The sequence below is a fragment of the Podarcis pityusensis genome (genome assembly GCF_964106645.2).
Source record: "Podarcis pityusensis genome assembly, chromosome: 5".
NCBI lineage: Eukaryota > Metazoa > Chordata > Lepidosauria > Squamata > Lacertidae > Podarcis > Podarcis pityusensis.
In genome coordinates, this window is record NC_138032.1 from 94,367,816 (window position 1) to 94,384,432 (window position 16,617).

Below are 16,617 nucleotides of genomic sequence, written 5' to 3' on the forward strand. Positions count from 1 at the left end.
TATATATATATATATATATATATATATGACACAGCTGGTTTTAACAGGATCAAACATTTCAAGGGGCACTGGAGGCCACTGAAGGAGTTAGACAAAGCAAAGGATATTGAGGAAGAAGGTCTTTTAAAAAGCCATTTGCTTGTTATTCAGTCAGCAATGAAGGTCAGGCCTAAGGACTATAGATCTTGGGAAGGACCTCAAGGGAAACAGAATGAACACAGGAATTTGAGCAATTTCAATGCAACTGAAAAAATAAATGGCTATAATAAATGCCCCAAACATGCTAAGTATGTCATACAATAATTTCTACCATACATCGCAACCACAAAAGTGCTGTGCAAGTTTCTTTAATTATGTTAAACCAAAGCAAAAACAATATTGGACCATCCTGCAATGACAACACACAACAAATAACTCTGGGGAAAATCATGAAGGCTTTTAATATCACTTGCAAAGGTTATTCACATAGAAATCTTCCTAAATCAAAATTTGATGTGTGGGCACAAGGGAATCATGTACAAACAAAATATTTGCAGGAATTTTGTGAAAAAAATAATAAAGGGTTGATGTTTTTTTAAAAAAACAAACAAATCAATTTTGTTTGGGGAGTGTGGTGGAGAAATGCACATCTCTTGAAATATACAAATTATATGTTTCCACATATATTGAACACTTCTTTTAAATTCTTCCGCTAGTAAAGTCCTTTAAAACATAGCAGATCCTGTGAGTAATAAATGGCTTCTTTTGTTATATATGATTCTCCTCCTTTGATTTCAAAGGTAGCAGTGGAATGTGGAATTACTGTTAGTTTGAGCTGTGATCTGCCTCAAACTGTTATCAAAAAATCTAGAAGTTCCAGGGGGATACAACATGTTGTTGTTGTTGTTGTTGTTGTTGTTGTTGTTGTTGTTGTTGTTAAGTCATTTAGGCGTGTCTGACTCTTCGTGACCCCATGGACCAGAGCACGCCAGGCACTCCTGTCTTCCACTGCCTCCTCCAGTTGGTCAAACGCATGCTGGTAGCTTTGAGAACACTGTCCAACCATCTCATCCTCAGTCATCCCCTTCTCCTTGGGCCCTCCATCTTTCCCAACATCAGGGTCTTTTCCAGGGAGTCTTCTCTTCTCATGAGGTGGCCAAAGTATTGGAGTCTCAGCTTCAGGACCTGTCCTTCCAGTGAGCACTCAGGGCTGCTTTCCTTAAGAATGGAGAGGTTTGATCTTCTTGCGGTCGATGGGACTCTCAAGAGTCTCCTCCAGCACCAGAATTCAAAAGCATCAATTCTTCGGCGATCAGCCTTCTTTATGGTCCAGCTCTCACTTCCATACATCACTACTGGGAAAACCATAGTTTTACTATACGGACCTTTGTGAGCAAGGTGATGTCTCTGCTTTTTAAGATACTGTCTAGTTTTGCCCTTGCTTTTCTCCCAAGAAGCAGACGTCTTTTAATTTCGTGGCTGCTGTCACCATCTGCTGTGATCATGGAACCCAAGAAAGTAAAATCTCTCACTGCCTCCATTTCTTCCCCTTCCATTTGCCAGAAGGTGATGGGCCCAGGGGCCATGATCTTTTTTTTTTTATGTTGAGCTTCAAACCATATTTTGCGCTCTCCTCTTTCACCTTCATTAAAAGGTTCTTTAATTCCTCCTCACTTTCTGCCATCAAGGTTGTGTCATCTGCATATCTGAGGTTGTTGATATTTCTTCTGGCAATCTTAATTCTGGTTTGGGATTCATCCAGCCCTGCCTTTCGCATGATGAATTCTGCATATAAGTTAAATAAGCAGGGAGACAATATACAGCCTTGTTGTACTCCTTTCCCTATTTTGATCCAATCAGTGACCTCCAAATGTTTCAGACTCCAGTGCCCATCAGTCCTATCCCACCTCGCTAGCAGGGCCTATTGGTCAAGGCTGAGGGGAGCTGTAGTCCCAGCTTCATCCAAAGGGAACAACATTTGATACCACAGCCCAATGCACACACGTACATCTCACTTATTCAACGTTTTGTAATTCACAGCTTCAGTGTCTCCATTGCACACACACAAAACTTTTTTGAGGCAATAGGAAGTTTCTCTCTCTGGTGTTTCCTCTGGTGTAACTCATTCACACATGCAAGCAATTGCATAGAACACTGTTTCTGAATCTCATTTCAAGAAGAAAAGCAGCAATAATGTGGTCGTTGACCTGGATCCATCAATAGGAAATGTTTGAGATAATATATAGGTAAGTTTACTGTTGCGTGCTGAGGTCCCCCAAAACACCCTTATCCCAAATAACTCACACTTCACACATAATTTTTGTTTAAGGTTTTTGGCATAATTTTTTGGCCACAACTTTATTATCATACAAAAATGTGAGTGGTTGCTTAGGCATTGGTTAAGACTAGCTGTCCCCCCGCCATGGGGACAGCACTGACTTCCGGATTCCAGCGAAAGCCAGTGTGGAGGAACAAGATCAGGGGATAACTGGAGCTGCGACACAGACCCTCAGCTTCTCCCCACATGCTCCTAGGGGCTTACACGGCCCAAACCCGATTCCAGGGGTTTGGACGAAAGGATGGTAAGCCCCTGAATTCCTTTAACGGAATTCCCGTGCAGCAGCATCACCTGAGGGGCAGGCACAGCCAATCCATACCCCTCCACCAACCAATTTAAACCAATGCCTAACCGCCAACCTTACAAGTTGTGACGATTTGCTACGCGGTAGGCAAAAACCAGATGGCACACACTAATCAGCCAAATGGCAAAATTCCTACCAGGCCCTCGCACCAATGCAAACGACCCCATGACAGGCATAGCAAGGTCAAGCGGAAGCCCAACAAGGGAGGGCGGGCGGGTGATCCGATGCCCACAGCGAAAGAGAAAGCAACTCTCTGTGGGCCTTCCTTAAATATCCTCTGATCTCCACCCCCAAAGTGGCAACATACAAATTGCCCCAGCAACACCATCACCAATCCTTGCCAGGCCCTTTCCTTCAATTTTGCCTGGCAACTACAGGGTGCTTTGCCTAGCCCCAGCCGCAACACGTGCTCTCCTTTAATGAGAACACGCTTTGCGTGCTGAGGTCCCCCAAAACACCCTTATCCCAAATAACTCACACTTCACACATAATTTTTGTTTAAGGTTTTTGGCATAATTTTTTGGCCACAACTTTATTATCATACAAAAATGTGAGTGGTTGCTTAGGCATTGGTTAAGACTAGCTGTCCCCCCGCCATGGGGACAGCACTGACTTCCGGATTCCAGCGAAAGCCAGTGTGGAGGAACAAGATCAGGGGATAACTGGAGCTGCGACACAGACCCTCAGCTTCTCCCCACATGCTCCTAGGGGCTTACACGGCCCAAACCCGATTCCAGGGGTTTGGACGAAAGGATGGTAAGCCCCTGAATTCCTTTAACGGAATTCCCGTGCAGCAGCATCACCTGAGGGGCAGGCACAGCCAATCCATACCCCTCCACCAACCAATTGAAACCAATGCCTAACCGCCACCTGAGCCCTTACGCTCACCGCCAACCACTCACAAACCTAAACACACTCTCAACTTAGCCACCACTGACCTCAACCATACATCATTCCCAACAGAGGTAAGATGAACCCCATCAAACCTGTAGCAATCAGTGGCTTTAACATTAATATCTGGGTGGGGAATCACAAGCCCACCCAGATCAGACACCAGCTTGCTCGCAGCTGAATTAATACGCTTTCGCACCCTTTCGGTGGCCGCAGGGCAGGGACTACCCCTCCAGATGCAACGCTGAAGCAACTGTGACCAAATTAGCTTAGTAGCGGGCACCAAGGCCGCCAGGTCCCTCAAATCCTGCAAAATAACAGCACGTAAAACATAACAGGAAAAAGAAACCATATCATTTTCCCCAAGCTGCACCACAATCGCCGTAGGGGGGCCCTCCAGAAGAACACGCCTCTGCATTAGCGGTAAGAACTCCTTCCACCGCATCCCCCTTCTGGAGATCCAGGACACTCGCACGTGCTGCGGAAGGCCGAGGCCAACTCCCAGTTCAGATTGCCGAGCTCTGCCAGCGGCCCAATGCACAATACTGTGCCCCACTATCCAAACCCGGACAGTGGGTAGACCTAGGGTAAAACAAAAGATGTGAGTACACGAGATCAACACCATTTCCGCACATAACCCTTATATGCGTCCGACTTCCAGCGACCCAGGTCTTTAATCCTCCTTGCCGACAAGCCCCAATGGGCGGCTGTTGTTGCAGCCCCAATCCTGAAGGAATGCGGAGCAAACTCAGAGGCTGCATGGCCACAAGCAGCAACGACCCTGCGCAAAACACCAGTGAATTGATGGCGTGCCAATGGACGCCCATCTTCATGAATGAACAGGGCCCCTCCCCCAGGAGGCCGCAACGCCATATATTTCTGGAGATCCTTGACTGGGCAAGGGCCCCCTAGCCCAGTTGCTGGGAGCCGAATAACTGCCCCTCTACCCAGTTGATCAGTTTTGGAACTCCTGACAAGGATCTGCAATTCTGACTGAGACAAGCTCACGTCCTGCAGCAACAAACCTCTCGAACCTCCATCCTGCTTAGGTTCACACACCACCTCCCCAACCCTCAGGGCTCCAAAAAAGGCTAACGAATAGGCTGCGGAAAATAACCGCGCCTCAAACCTGGACCAACAGATGCCCTTTAGTTTACTTCGCATCCTGGTCAACAATCCAAACGTTATAGGCCTCCTTGTAGCTGGTCTGGAGGGGCAAAGCCTCCCCCACCCCTCCAAAGCCTTGCGCACCACGAACTTCCCACATGGATCATTATTAAAATAAACTTTGCTAAAGAAGGAAATTGCAGCCGCATGCAATCTCAGCGTCCTGGCTGCCCTCCGCATCTGAAATAGATGCGCCAAATATTGGAGCACCTGTGCAGTAGAATGAGGTGTGCATGTTCCCCCTACCACGGATTGCCCAGTGAAATGCAAAAAATCGGTCCAAGCCTTCTTATAGGACCTCAATGTGGAGGGGGCAATAGATGCAGCTACTCCCTGTAAAACTAAGTGCTGCCAAGGTTCCAGAGATGATCCGGGAAAAATTCCGGACGGTCTCGAGCCACTGGCGCCAGGGACCTGAACCGCTGCATCTGAAAACGGGACAGAGCATCAGCAATCTCGTTAGACACTCCAGGAACAAAACGAGCAGAAAATACAATGTTAAAACGTAAGCAATGCAAAACAAAGACCCTCAGCAGGGCTGATACCCTAGGTGATCGTGAAGACTGCTTGGCTAGCACGTTCACCACCGCCAGGTTATCTGTCCAAAAACATACACGACGGTCCCTGAAATGCTCGACCCATAAATGGACTGCCACTACAATGGGAAAAAACTCAAGAAAAGTTAAGTCCCGAGTTATAGCTTCCCCACGCCAAGCTGAAGGCCAACGCTCGGCACACCACCTGCCATCCCAATACAAACCAAAACCCAACGACCCCGCAGCATCAGAGTGCACCTGAAAATCGGTATAAAGGTTCAAGGTGTCCTGCCAAAGAGACACCCCATTGAATTCCTCCAGGAATTTCAACCAAATACGAAGGTCAGCACGCACCTGAGCTGACAGGCACACCCTATGCCTCGGGGACCTCAAACCTGACATAAGCCTGGCCAAGCGGGAACAGAAAGGTCGCCCTGGGGCGATCACCCTGCAAGCAAAGTTTAGGTGGCCCAGCAAGGACTGCAGCTGCCGCAGAGTAACTTTTTTCATGGGAATGAGTTCAGCGATGACGCCCTTCAGCGTGAGTATCTTATCCGCCGGCAAACTGGAAGTTTGCGCCACCGTATCCAACGAAATACCCAGGTAAGTCAGCTGCGTAGAAGGACCTTCAGTTTTCTCCGCAGCTAACGGCACGCCCAGTTCCTCGGTTAAGGCAGCAAAGGCCTGCAGCAACACCACGCAATTCCCCGTATCGCTAGCTGAGGCCAATAAAAAACCATCCAAATAATGAGTGACTCCGCCCAAACCAGTTCTTTTGCGCAGAGCCCAGTCCAGAAATGAACTAAAACACTCGAAGGCCGCACAGGCTACCGAGCAGCCCATGGGCATGGCCTTATCAAAGTAAAATTCCCCGTCGAACTGAAATCCCAGCAACCAGAAGTCATCAGGATGAATTGGAAGCAGCCGAAATGCAGACTCAATGTCACATTTGGCTAGCAGGGCACCCTGTCCAAATTTTCTTATCATTTTGATCGCTTGATCAAGCGAGGCATACTTCACCGAACAAAGCTCCGGGGGAATAACATCATTTACTGATGTGCCCCTAGGGTGTGAAAGGTTGTGTATCAGGCGAAATTCCCCCGGAGCTTTTTTAGGAACCATACCTAAGGGTGAAATATGCAGATTAGGAAAGGGTGGAACGGCAAAAGGGCCTGCCATACGGCGTAGAGCCAGTTCTTTCCCAATTTTCTTACGCGCCACGTCAGGCATATCCTTCACAGACTTCTGGTTTGAAGGGTTTCTAGCTACAGGATTTGCCGCCACTGGGATTCGAAAACCCAGGGAAAAACCGTCACGCAAATAAGATGCTAAGAGGGTATAACTGTAACAATGACAACAACGGCTGTAGCCTAACCGGGGTATGAGCTAAGGAGGAAAGTACACTATTTTCCTGCACCGGCGGCTGCAGCCTGGGGCGCGGCTTTCGGGGGCTGCTGTGAGCCCCACCCCTTCCGAAAGGGCCGTCGAACCCCTGCACAGGCAGAAGCTGGATGGTTCCCTGAACACTTCTCACAACTATGAGAATATCTGCAGAATTGGCGCTGACAGGTTCCTTTGTTAAAATCCCAACAAAAGAACTTGCGACCCGTCTTAGCTGGCACAATCCTAGTTTTTTGCGATTCAGGGATCTTATTGTCAATACGTGGAGCCACATAAGTGGTCCATACATCTAAATCCTTTCGGTCCCAGCGGGCAGTGGGGATCTTGGCAGCCCTGCGTCTGAAATTCTCATCATAAGAAATCGCAGCAGACGCTCCAGCCATCGTAAATGCTGAGCGAACTATGGACAAATAAACCCATAAATGCATGGACCTCCGTGGGTAGGCCGCTGCCACCACTCCAGCGAACACCTGGAAACTATCCAGCCATCGCTCGAAGGTCCTTTCAACCTTTGGCAAAACCACCCTCTTTTTCGTGGCTGCCAAACCTCTATCCTGGGAGTCCTGACACTCCTGAGGGGGTGCCAAGCTAAATATATCAATGTAACGGCCATCCAGAATCCTAGATCGCAGCTTTGTAGTCAAGTGGGCACCTGGTATAATATCCCTAGCTGAGTTGGTGGAAACTTTCACATCAGGCATGAGGACCCCTTCCAGACAGTCCTGCACCGCCCCATACTTTGCCCTGTGAGAGTTTGCCCTCCGCTCCCAAGCCCATTTTGGAAGTCCCGATGTCTCCCCAAAGCCCCAGTATAGCGAAAGCGAAGCTTCCTCATCACTACTGGAGGTTTGAGACGAAGTACCTGCGGAAGAGGATGAGGTGTCTCTCCGTCTCCTCTTAGCACGCTTCTTGGAACTCTTTTTCCGGCGACGGAGCCCACCAGAAGAGGACTTTGGAGGGAGAGGAAGGCTGTCCTCCACCGAAGACTCAGATGCGTCGCCTTGCAGCACAACGCCTGGAACTGACTGAGAAGAGACTACAGGTGAATGACCAGGAACAGACCTCACCACTGATGAGGACTGTACAACTGAACCCCGTGCCGCCCGAATCCGGGCGGATGACCTCCGCCTGGTCGGACCCCTGGGGCCGCCCCGTACCCTTGGCGCTGCAGCCTGGGAGACAGGTGAGACCGACGACTGGGACAATTGATTAGTACGCGAAAGACCCCCAGCTAACAAATCCTCCCCCTCATCTTCAGCCGAAGATGACACCGAAGGAGGTGCGTCAACAGGCGGAGCTGGACTAGCAGAAGAAGTCGTCGGAGTCGAGCAGCGTTGAATCAAACCATCCATTTCAGCCTCAACACGTGCTAACACCACTGGGTCACTGGCCAAGCCAGTGACCATGGACTGAAGGCGTCTCAAAGATCGCTGTGGCACTGGAGAACGCAAAGCTTGGGACGGGCCTTTTATGGGCCGCTTCGCTGAGGAAGCGAGATCAAGCCTCCGTGACACCTTCTTCTTTGGAGCCATACCTGCTACTAGTAAAAAAGACAAATAATAGAATTAATGCAAGGCTACACCAGTGCTCTTTGTTATAATGAATAGTCAATCAGCCTGAAAAACAATCAATCCCGATAGGTGCAACTATATGGCTCACCAGCAGGTGGCGCAGCCAGTAATCAAGGCCAATGGTATAGCTGCGTTTCAATAAACGGCCACTAGAGGCCAGCACGCAATGAGGAGGCAGTAGAAAATGGCGCTCCCGCCAAAATTCCCCAAAATGGAGGCCTCCCAACTGACTTCAGGCAGAAGGCCTCCCCCAATGCCCAAAGCAGGCCGCAAGCAGGCCTCCAACCACCAAAGCCGCTGTGCGCGCTAAGCGCCACCGGCTAAAGCTGGAACGTCCGAGGAGGGCCCCCCCGCAGCCTAAAACGGCCCAACTCCGCAGGCCGCAGGCGCCGAAGCGCGGCAAAAGCCGCTACCGCTCGGAGCCGGGTGGGGGGGGTGCCCAAATAGGCCCCGAGCCCAAGGCACGTCCCACGGCCTCCCCCAGCTCCCCCAGGCACTCCCCGCTATACCCGGGCCAAGAGGGGAAAGGCTTGACTAAGCCTCCCCAAGCCCGGCCCGAACAGGGCCGAATAAGCAAGCGCCGAGCGCCGCGTGCGAATCGGCGGCTCCAACGGCGCCTGCGCGCCAGCCGGCCCGCCCCGGCTAGTAAGAGCGCGCCGAAGCGCGCGAAAAGGGGGCCGCCGCCGTGAGAGGCCAGGGGAGGACTACGGTAAGCACCCGCTTTTTTCTCTAGTAACCCTACGAAGTGGGGGGGGGGAATGGTAAAGCTCCGGGGGCCCGAAGGTCAACCAGCCCCGTCCCCGGCGCCTCGGCTACGAACCGGGCCGAAAGGCCTAGGGTCCGCCCCCCCCTCCCGGCCACCCCCAGCAGCCCCACGGGACCAAAAGCCCACGAGGAAAGTTGGGGGGGGAAGGCTAGTAAAATGGAAACAAGAGTCAGAACAAAAACAAATAAAAATTGAAAACTAAAGACAAAGAACCTGGAAAATAAATTAAAGAGGGGGGGGGTAGACTTTTGGGGAGATAAACACAAAAGGCCAAGATCAAATAAATAAATAAAATAAAATAGGAGAAAATGAGGAATGAGATATAGATTTATACAACCGGTCTTTAGCTGTGTTCGATCCGATGCCCACAGCGAAAGAGAAAGCAACTCTCTGTGGGCCTTCCTTAAATATCCTCTGATCTCCACCCCCAAAGTGGCAACATACAAATTGCCCCAGCAACACCATCACCAATCCTTGCCAGGCCCTTTCCTTCAATTTTGCCTGGCAACTACAGGGTGCTTTGCCTAGCCCCAGCCGCAACACGTGCTCTCCTTTAATGAGAACACGCTTTACCAGATCCAGAAATTGTTTCCTTTTCTTTTGTTGTTTAAAGCACAAGATCAGAAAAAAAGAATGTTTAGGAATGACATAACCTTCCCTGTTACAGCATTATGCATGAGAAGTGTGAATGGTCTGTTGAGCCTTGTATATGTTATTCCAGTTCTCTGGCAAGGCAAAGTTATAGCAAGTATTTAACGTAAATATATACATAGCAGATTTGAAAATATTTCATTGGCCACTTCATCTCACCTTGCCATCGACGATTTAACTGGAACCAAGAGACCTTTTTTAAAAGCAAATTATTCCAAAAACATCACCTGGTGAATGTACAATTCAGTGATATTGCAAGTGTAAATACAGGTGTAAATCATTTGAGGACAAAGGAATCACACTTGTAGAAGAAAATCGATACCATATGGCTTTTTAAACTTTTCTATTACATTTTTATTATTAATTTTTACCTTGTGTGGCTAATATTCCTCTGCAATAAGCTGGTATAGTTTAGCCAAGGTGTGAAATCCGTTCATTTCTGGGTTTATTTGAAAGTAGTTAAAAAACAAAAGTTGCACAGCTTAGGAAAGATGGCCAAGGTGTTGCAGTGAAGCTGGTCTTTTCCTTTCATGTGTAATAAGGCTGGTTCCTTTACCTCCTTAATGTGAATTGTTTGGGAGCGTTCTTCATTCACTGGCTAGGCTTTACCCTATTTCATTTTTTAAATAGCAAACCCCTATGTTCTCAATGTTAATATAGAACATTGCCCACAGAGACCTTAAGGGGAATGAAGGATCTAGTGCAATACTACAGTTTTAATGTCTTTATATAACATGCAGAGTGTTTAAAACTATATTGTGCAGTGAAATATATAATATATTTTATATTTTTATACATTAACCCAAGATTGGTGGAGATTTTCTCTTTATTATCCTGCTCTTCCTTTCCCCTTAAAAGCTCATTTAAATCTCCAAGCGGCTAGAGTAGCTAAATTTATACAACCTGGCACTTTTCTTATTTCAGGCCCTATGAAAAGGCAAAGGAGCATCATAGGCCAAGAGTTGAGGAGGGCTAGTAAAAAGTTTTGGAAGGCAATAACTTTCATGAACTCATTTGTGAGGCTGCTTTAAAGTTGAAGCCAAGCTCTCTTGCAGCTTGGTGGCGCATTAGATAACGTTGCCTTGAGTAACTAGATAAATAATTCTGTTCCATTTTCACTCAGGTTCTCCCTCAGACAAAAGTTCAAATAAAATAAGCATTTGGAGATTTTAAAGAAAGTTGCATTCTAATGTATGGAGGAGGCCTTTACAAGGGTAGAGAATGTTTGTTTCTTTAGCTGCCGGAGTGATGTAAGAAGCAGAAAAAGTGCTCCTGGTGCCTTTTATTACCACTGTGGGTTGCTGGTTAATAGCCTTGCCTAGGCAAGCCAATAAAATCATAGACAAGTCATAATATTGGAAAAAAGGTCCAGACAAGTCTTCAACTGGGTGGTGTTTCATATCCACACACCTTGGCCTCTGCTAGTACTAACCACTATTCTTGCTATGCTGCTGCTGTGTGGACTGCATCCAACTAGAAACATTTTGTGTTGGTTCTTTAAAAAATTAAAATACCAAACAGACAGATTTTGATCTGGATATTCATAGAATCATAGAGTTGAAAGGGTACACAAGGGTCATCTAGTCCAAACCCCCACAACACAGGAATCTCCTCTAAACCATCCATGACAGATGGCCATCCAACCGTCTCCAATGAAGGAGGGTCCAAAACCTCCCAAGGGAAACCCTTCCACTGTCAAACAACTCTGACTGTCAGAAAGTTTTTCTTGATGTTTGGTTGAAATCTCCTCTCTTGTAACTTGAAGCCATTGGTTTGAGTCCCACCCTCCAGAGGAGAAAACAAGCTTGCTCCATCTTCCATGTGATAGCCCTTGAGATATTTCAAGATGGCTCTCATCTCTTCCCTCAGTCTCCTCTTTTCCAGGCTAAGCATACTCAGCTCCTTCAACCATTCCTCACAAGGCTTGGTTTCCATAACCTTGATCACCTTGGCTGCCCTCCTCCGCACACATTCCAGCTTGTTTTGAAATTGAAATACTTTATTGTCACTTGTACAACTTGTGAGATTACACAAGTACCCCCCCACTCAGCTCTCTTAGTCTTAATTTCCCTTGTTTACTGATGCACACCCACCAAACCCAAAAGTCAGTTGCCCTGTTGTTATCTTTTCTTTCAGCAGCCTAACAGCCCACAGATAGAAGCTGTTATTTACCCTGTTGGTGTGACTAATCATGCTTCTATATCTTCTGCCTGAGGGCAGGAGATCAAGAAAGTGCCATCCAGGGTATGATTCATCCCTGAGAATTTTCCTCACTCTCCTGAGGCAACGCTCTTCCGCTATTTCATCCAGCGGATTCACGGGACAGCCCATAATATATTGTGCTGTATTCACCACCCTCTGTAGGCACTTCCTATCAGTTGATGTCAAACCAGCGTACCACACTGTGATGCAGTATGAAAGGACACTTTCTATTGTTGACCGGTAGAAGGAGATGCCTTCAACATCCTTCTTAAATTGTGGTGCCCAGAATTGGACACAGTATTCCAGGTGTGGTCTGACCAAGGCAGAACAGAGTGGGACTATTACTTCCCTTGATGTGGACACTATACTTCTGTTGATGCAGCCTAGACTAGCATTAGCCTTTTTTGCTGCTGCATCACACTGTTGACTCATGTTAAGCTTGTGGTCTCCCAAGACCCATAGGTCCTTTTCACATGTCCTGCTAGTAAGCCAGGTGTCCCCCATCCTATATTTTGATATTGGTAGTATCATGTCTGCAGTGCACAAACCTTAACGGGAATTGGATCCTGCGAGGTCCTCAGATACATACAGGGATGTTTCTCCTTCTTGTAACTCTTTACACTATGCAGCTACCAGCTTCTGAAGTTTCTCCCATGTTTTAGGAACTGCTTTCCAGGCAATCTTAGAAGAAGAAGAAGAGTTTGGATTTGATATCCCACTTTATCACTCCCCTTCAGGAGTCTCAAAGCGGCTAACGTTCTCCTTTCTCTTCCTCCCACACAACAAACACTCTGTGAGGTGAGTGGGGCTGAGAGACTTCAAAGAAGTGTGACTGGCCCAAGGTCACCCAGCAGCTGCATGTGGAGGAGCAGGGAAGCGAACCCCTTTCACCAGATTATGAGTCCACCGCTCTTAACCACTACACCACACTGGATGCATTTCTGAGAGGGAGGCCTCAGAAACTGAACTTCACATCAGTGATAGGCAAATGGTTTAATTTGGGTTTGCCCCAGTTTCTCAGTTTTCCAGTCTTCAATTCTTCACATTTCCACATCAGTTTGTAATTATATATAAAAAAATCCTTATGAAAATTCATCAGCATTTTAGTGCAGATTTCCCCTAATATATACATGTTTGTGTGCAATTTTTCCTAACACACACATTTTTGCAGAGTAATTTCCCCTACTATAAAGCTTTTTTTTTAATGCTGTTTTCAATAATATGTACATTTGGGTATACATTATTTGCCTGGTAAACTGCATTGCATAATTCAGGGGAGCATAGGTTTCAAGGGACGACTGTGTTTTGATTAGTGTATCATTTCAGAAAGTAATACTTAGGTAGGTTTGCCTTTATATGAAAAACGAATTGAATTTCTCCCCAAATCCCTATTCCGCACATATGAAGTTCGTACCCCTTAAGATTATGGCCTATAACTTTACTTTCACACACCATGAAATGATTTTTAGGTTGGACTCAAATGGACTCACCTCTGACCCCAGTCAAACTTGCCAAAATTTACCACCTGCCTGATAATAAGTGTTGGAAATGCAAAGAGTGTGAGGGAACGTTCTTCCACCTCTGGTGGACTTGCCCTAAAGTGAAGGCGTTCTGGGAAATGATTTATAATGAACTGAAAAAGGTATTTAAATATACCTTCATTAAGAAACCAGAGGCTTTCCTTTTGGGTATTGTCGGCCAAGGGGTGGCAAAGAAGGACCAGACATTTTTTATGTATGCAACAACAGCAGCAAGGATACTTCTCGCAAAACATTGGAAAACTCAAGATCTACCCACACTGGAAGAATGGCAGATACAACTGATAGACTACATGGAACTGGCTGAAATGACCGGCAGAATCCGTGACCTGGGAGAAGAGAAGATTGAGGAGGACTGGAAGAAATTTAAGAACTATTTACAAAAGTATTGTAATTTGAGTGAATGCTAAATAAGATGCTAGATCAAAATAACTGAGCACCACTAAATTTAGAAGTTTTTAAGAAAATAAGTAAGACTGTGAAATTTAGCTCCTTCTGAGAATTATAAGATTATGAAATATAGAAGGGATATAAGAATTTAAATAAGATGATAAATTGCTGACAAAACGTTACAACGATGAAAGTGGGAGCGGGAGATGTGAGGAAGTCCAAAGAAAATGTGAAAATATGTTAAGATCAATGTTATATTGCTTATTATGTTTATTTTTATTGTAAAACCTAATAAATTGCTTTAAAAAAATAAAAAAAAGCAAATGGACTCACCTCAGTTTTTATGGTATCTTAAAATGAATCAGAATGTTGAAACGGGATTAATGGTGACGGGAGAGTAGCTCTGATTCCCTGGCCAGTCACCTCCCAACTTTACTCTGAATTAAGTCCCAGTTTTATGTCTCATAAAATGGTCCGCAACTATATTCCTATGAATCTGACCCATGCAGTTGGAAGAGACTCCTCAATCCTTCATACTACTTTTATTTAAAACCCACTTAGAAATAAAATGTATAAATTTGGCCAGTTACACCACCCCCACCCCACCCGTAAGACAGACCTCTCTCTTTTTTTTGGCTATTTTGTATGGTTATTCTAGAAACTGTTAAAGAAATTGACGTTTCAAGGTCAGTTTAAAAAGCCATTTGGACATCTTCTCTCAACGTCTGGATCTATAAAAATAATGTAATTATGGATTTAAAATGAAATAATTTAAAATTATTTAAAATGGAATAATTTTACCCCTTAGTGGCCTATTTTTGTCAGTACTGTCATGTTTTATGATTTATGTATATATAATTTTGTAACAGAAAGTCCTGAAGAATATATATATATATATATATATATATATATATATATATATATATAATCATGTGTAGCAATGATCAGGTTGCTGCAAACAGTTCAGTACCACAGAACCAATTCAGTGTAGAATTGAGAGGATTAGTCAAGGACATTCAGATTAGAGGGTACAGTTAGATGTTTTAAAAACAGGGGTCCATATGATTTTATTCTGTTGCAGTGTTTTTCAACCTCATAATAATCTCCCCCTTTAAGATAGTAGCAAAAGGTCTGCTTGCAAAAAAATAAATAAAAATAAACTGCTACCTGTGAAAAGTAATAATTAGCACACTGCTAAGTGGTTAATGAGTGGTGTGTTTGCTTGTTTTTTACTTTACTGTTAATATGGATTCTAGTTTTGCATCCAAGATGGCGGTGAGCTCTTAAATGTACATATTGATTGCACTCTAGCAAACAGTAAATTCCGAAGGACTCTTCACTTTATGTGTAAATGTTTTGCCATCAGAACAGACAGCTTCATAGAGGTGTTCAAAATGCAAATTATTCCTACAGCAGCAAAACTAAGGGACGTGACTCTGTCAATAGGTCGAAGTTTAATTTCAATCTCCTCTCTCCCATTCCACTGTCAGCTGCAATTTTGCCCACGGAGCCAGATGTTGTTCACCTTCATAACAAGCTTCTGCTTAAATCCTGGTGCATATTTAACATCCACAACAGGGTTTGTGTAGCACCAAATCTTGTTTATTGGACATTTGTCATCCATTTCCATGCGGTCATTATGGTGATCCATTTAGCCCTGGATATTTCTGAATCCATATTTTGTGACCGTGGTGCTTTTCAATTCATTTTCAGTTTATGTGCCTAATAGGCTGGCTAGGTGAGATTAAGAGATGGAGACACTTGCTCAAGGTCACCTACTGGGTTTTCAAGTTGCACGGGGACTTATAAAACCCTGATCCATTTAGAATGATGTGCACACGGGAGGCTTCAATAGTATACATCTCTTACTGGGTTTGGAACCATGTGCACAAATGGATATTGCATGTATTGCTCAAGGACATCATGTAATATCCAATTTGTGTGTGTGTGTGTGTGTCTTTCTTATGTCAGGAAACTGGTAGCTGCAAGCATAGACCAGACCAAGATCATCAGCCCTGATAGTACAACTCAGCAGGAATAAAGACAGATATTCAGCCTGGTTTGGTTTCTGTGAATTTGGTTTCTGTGAATTTCCGTGTGAACTGATCACCTGATCTGCACATTTCAGAGCAATGTGCAGATCAGGAAGTGATTTCCCTTGGAATTTCAAAATCCTCCCAATTTTGTGATATACTTACTGTCTCCAAAAATAGTCATACCAAAATGTGTGGGAAATGTGTGTTTAAACATGCATACATTTGAAGTGCCTGAAGACAGTCAGGTCATGTATCTACAGCAGTGATCAGACAAGGAATGACCACTTGGAAGAGCGCAGAGAGAAGAAACATCATGGTGCATCTCCAGCAGCACAACCGGACGCCTTCCTCTGCCCCAGCTGCAACAAAACATGTCTCTCTCCCCTATTCGTCTCTACAGTCACAGCAGGCACTGCAACTTTCCAGCAGTTTGACCTCACCCCGCCCCCCCAAAGGTGAACTCCTCCATTGTCTCCCATGACAGGCAGATGCCAACCAACCAATGATTAATAAGGATTTAAATGTAAACTCCATAGAGATGTTTTTAAAATAAAAATAGCAGATTAATGTGAAAATGACTCAAAGAGACACAAAGGAGGAATAAATGGATCCTTCCATTCCTGCATCAGTGTCCATCATTTGAGCTAATCACAGAAACTTGCAGAATTGGTGAGCACACAGTTGAGATGATTCCTAGACAGATCAAAGCCAGTGGCTCTCAAATCCAAAGCCAAACAGTCTGGGAAGCGTGGGATAACCAGTCTCGTATAACCAAGATGCTTAAGTCCAACTAATGCATGACAGGCTTAATACCATAGAGTAAGCAGTCCTGGAGAGCTTTGCTGTG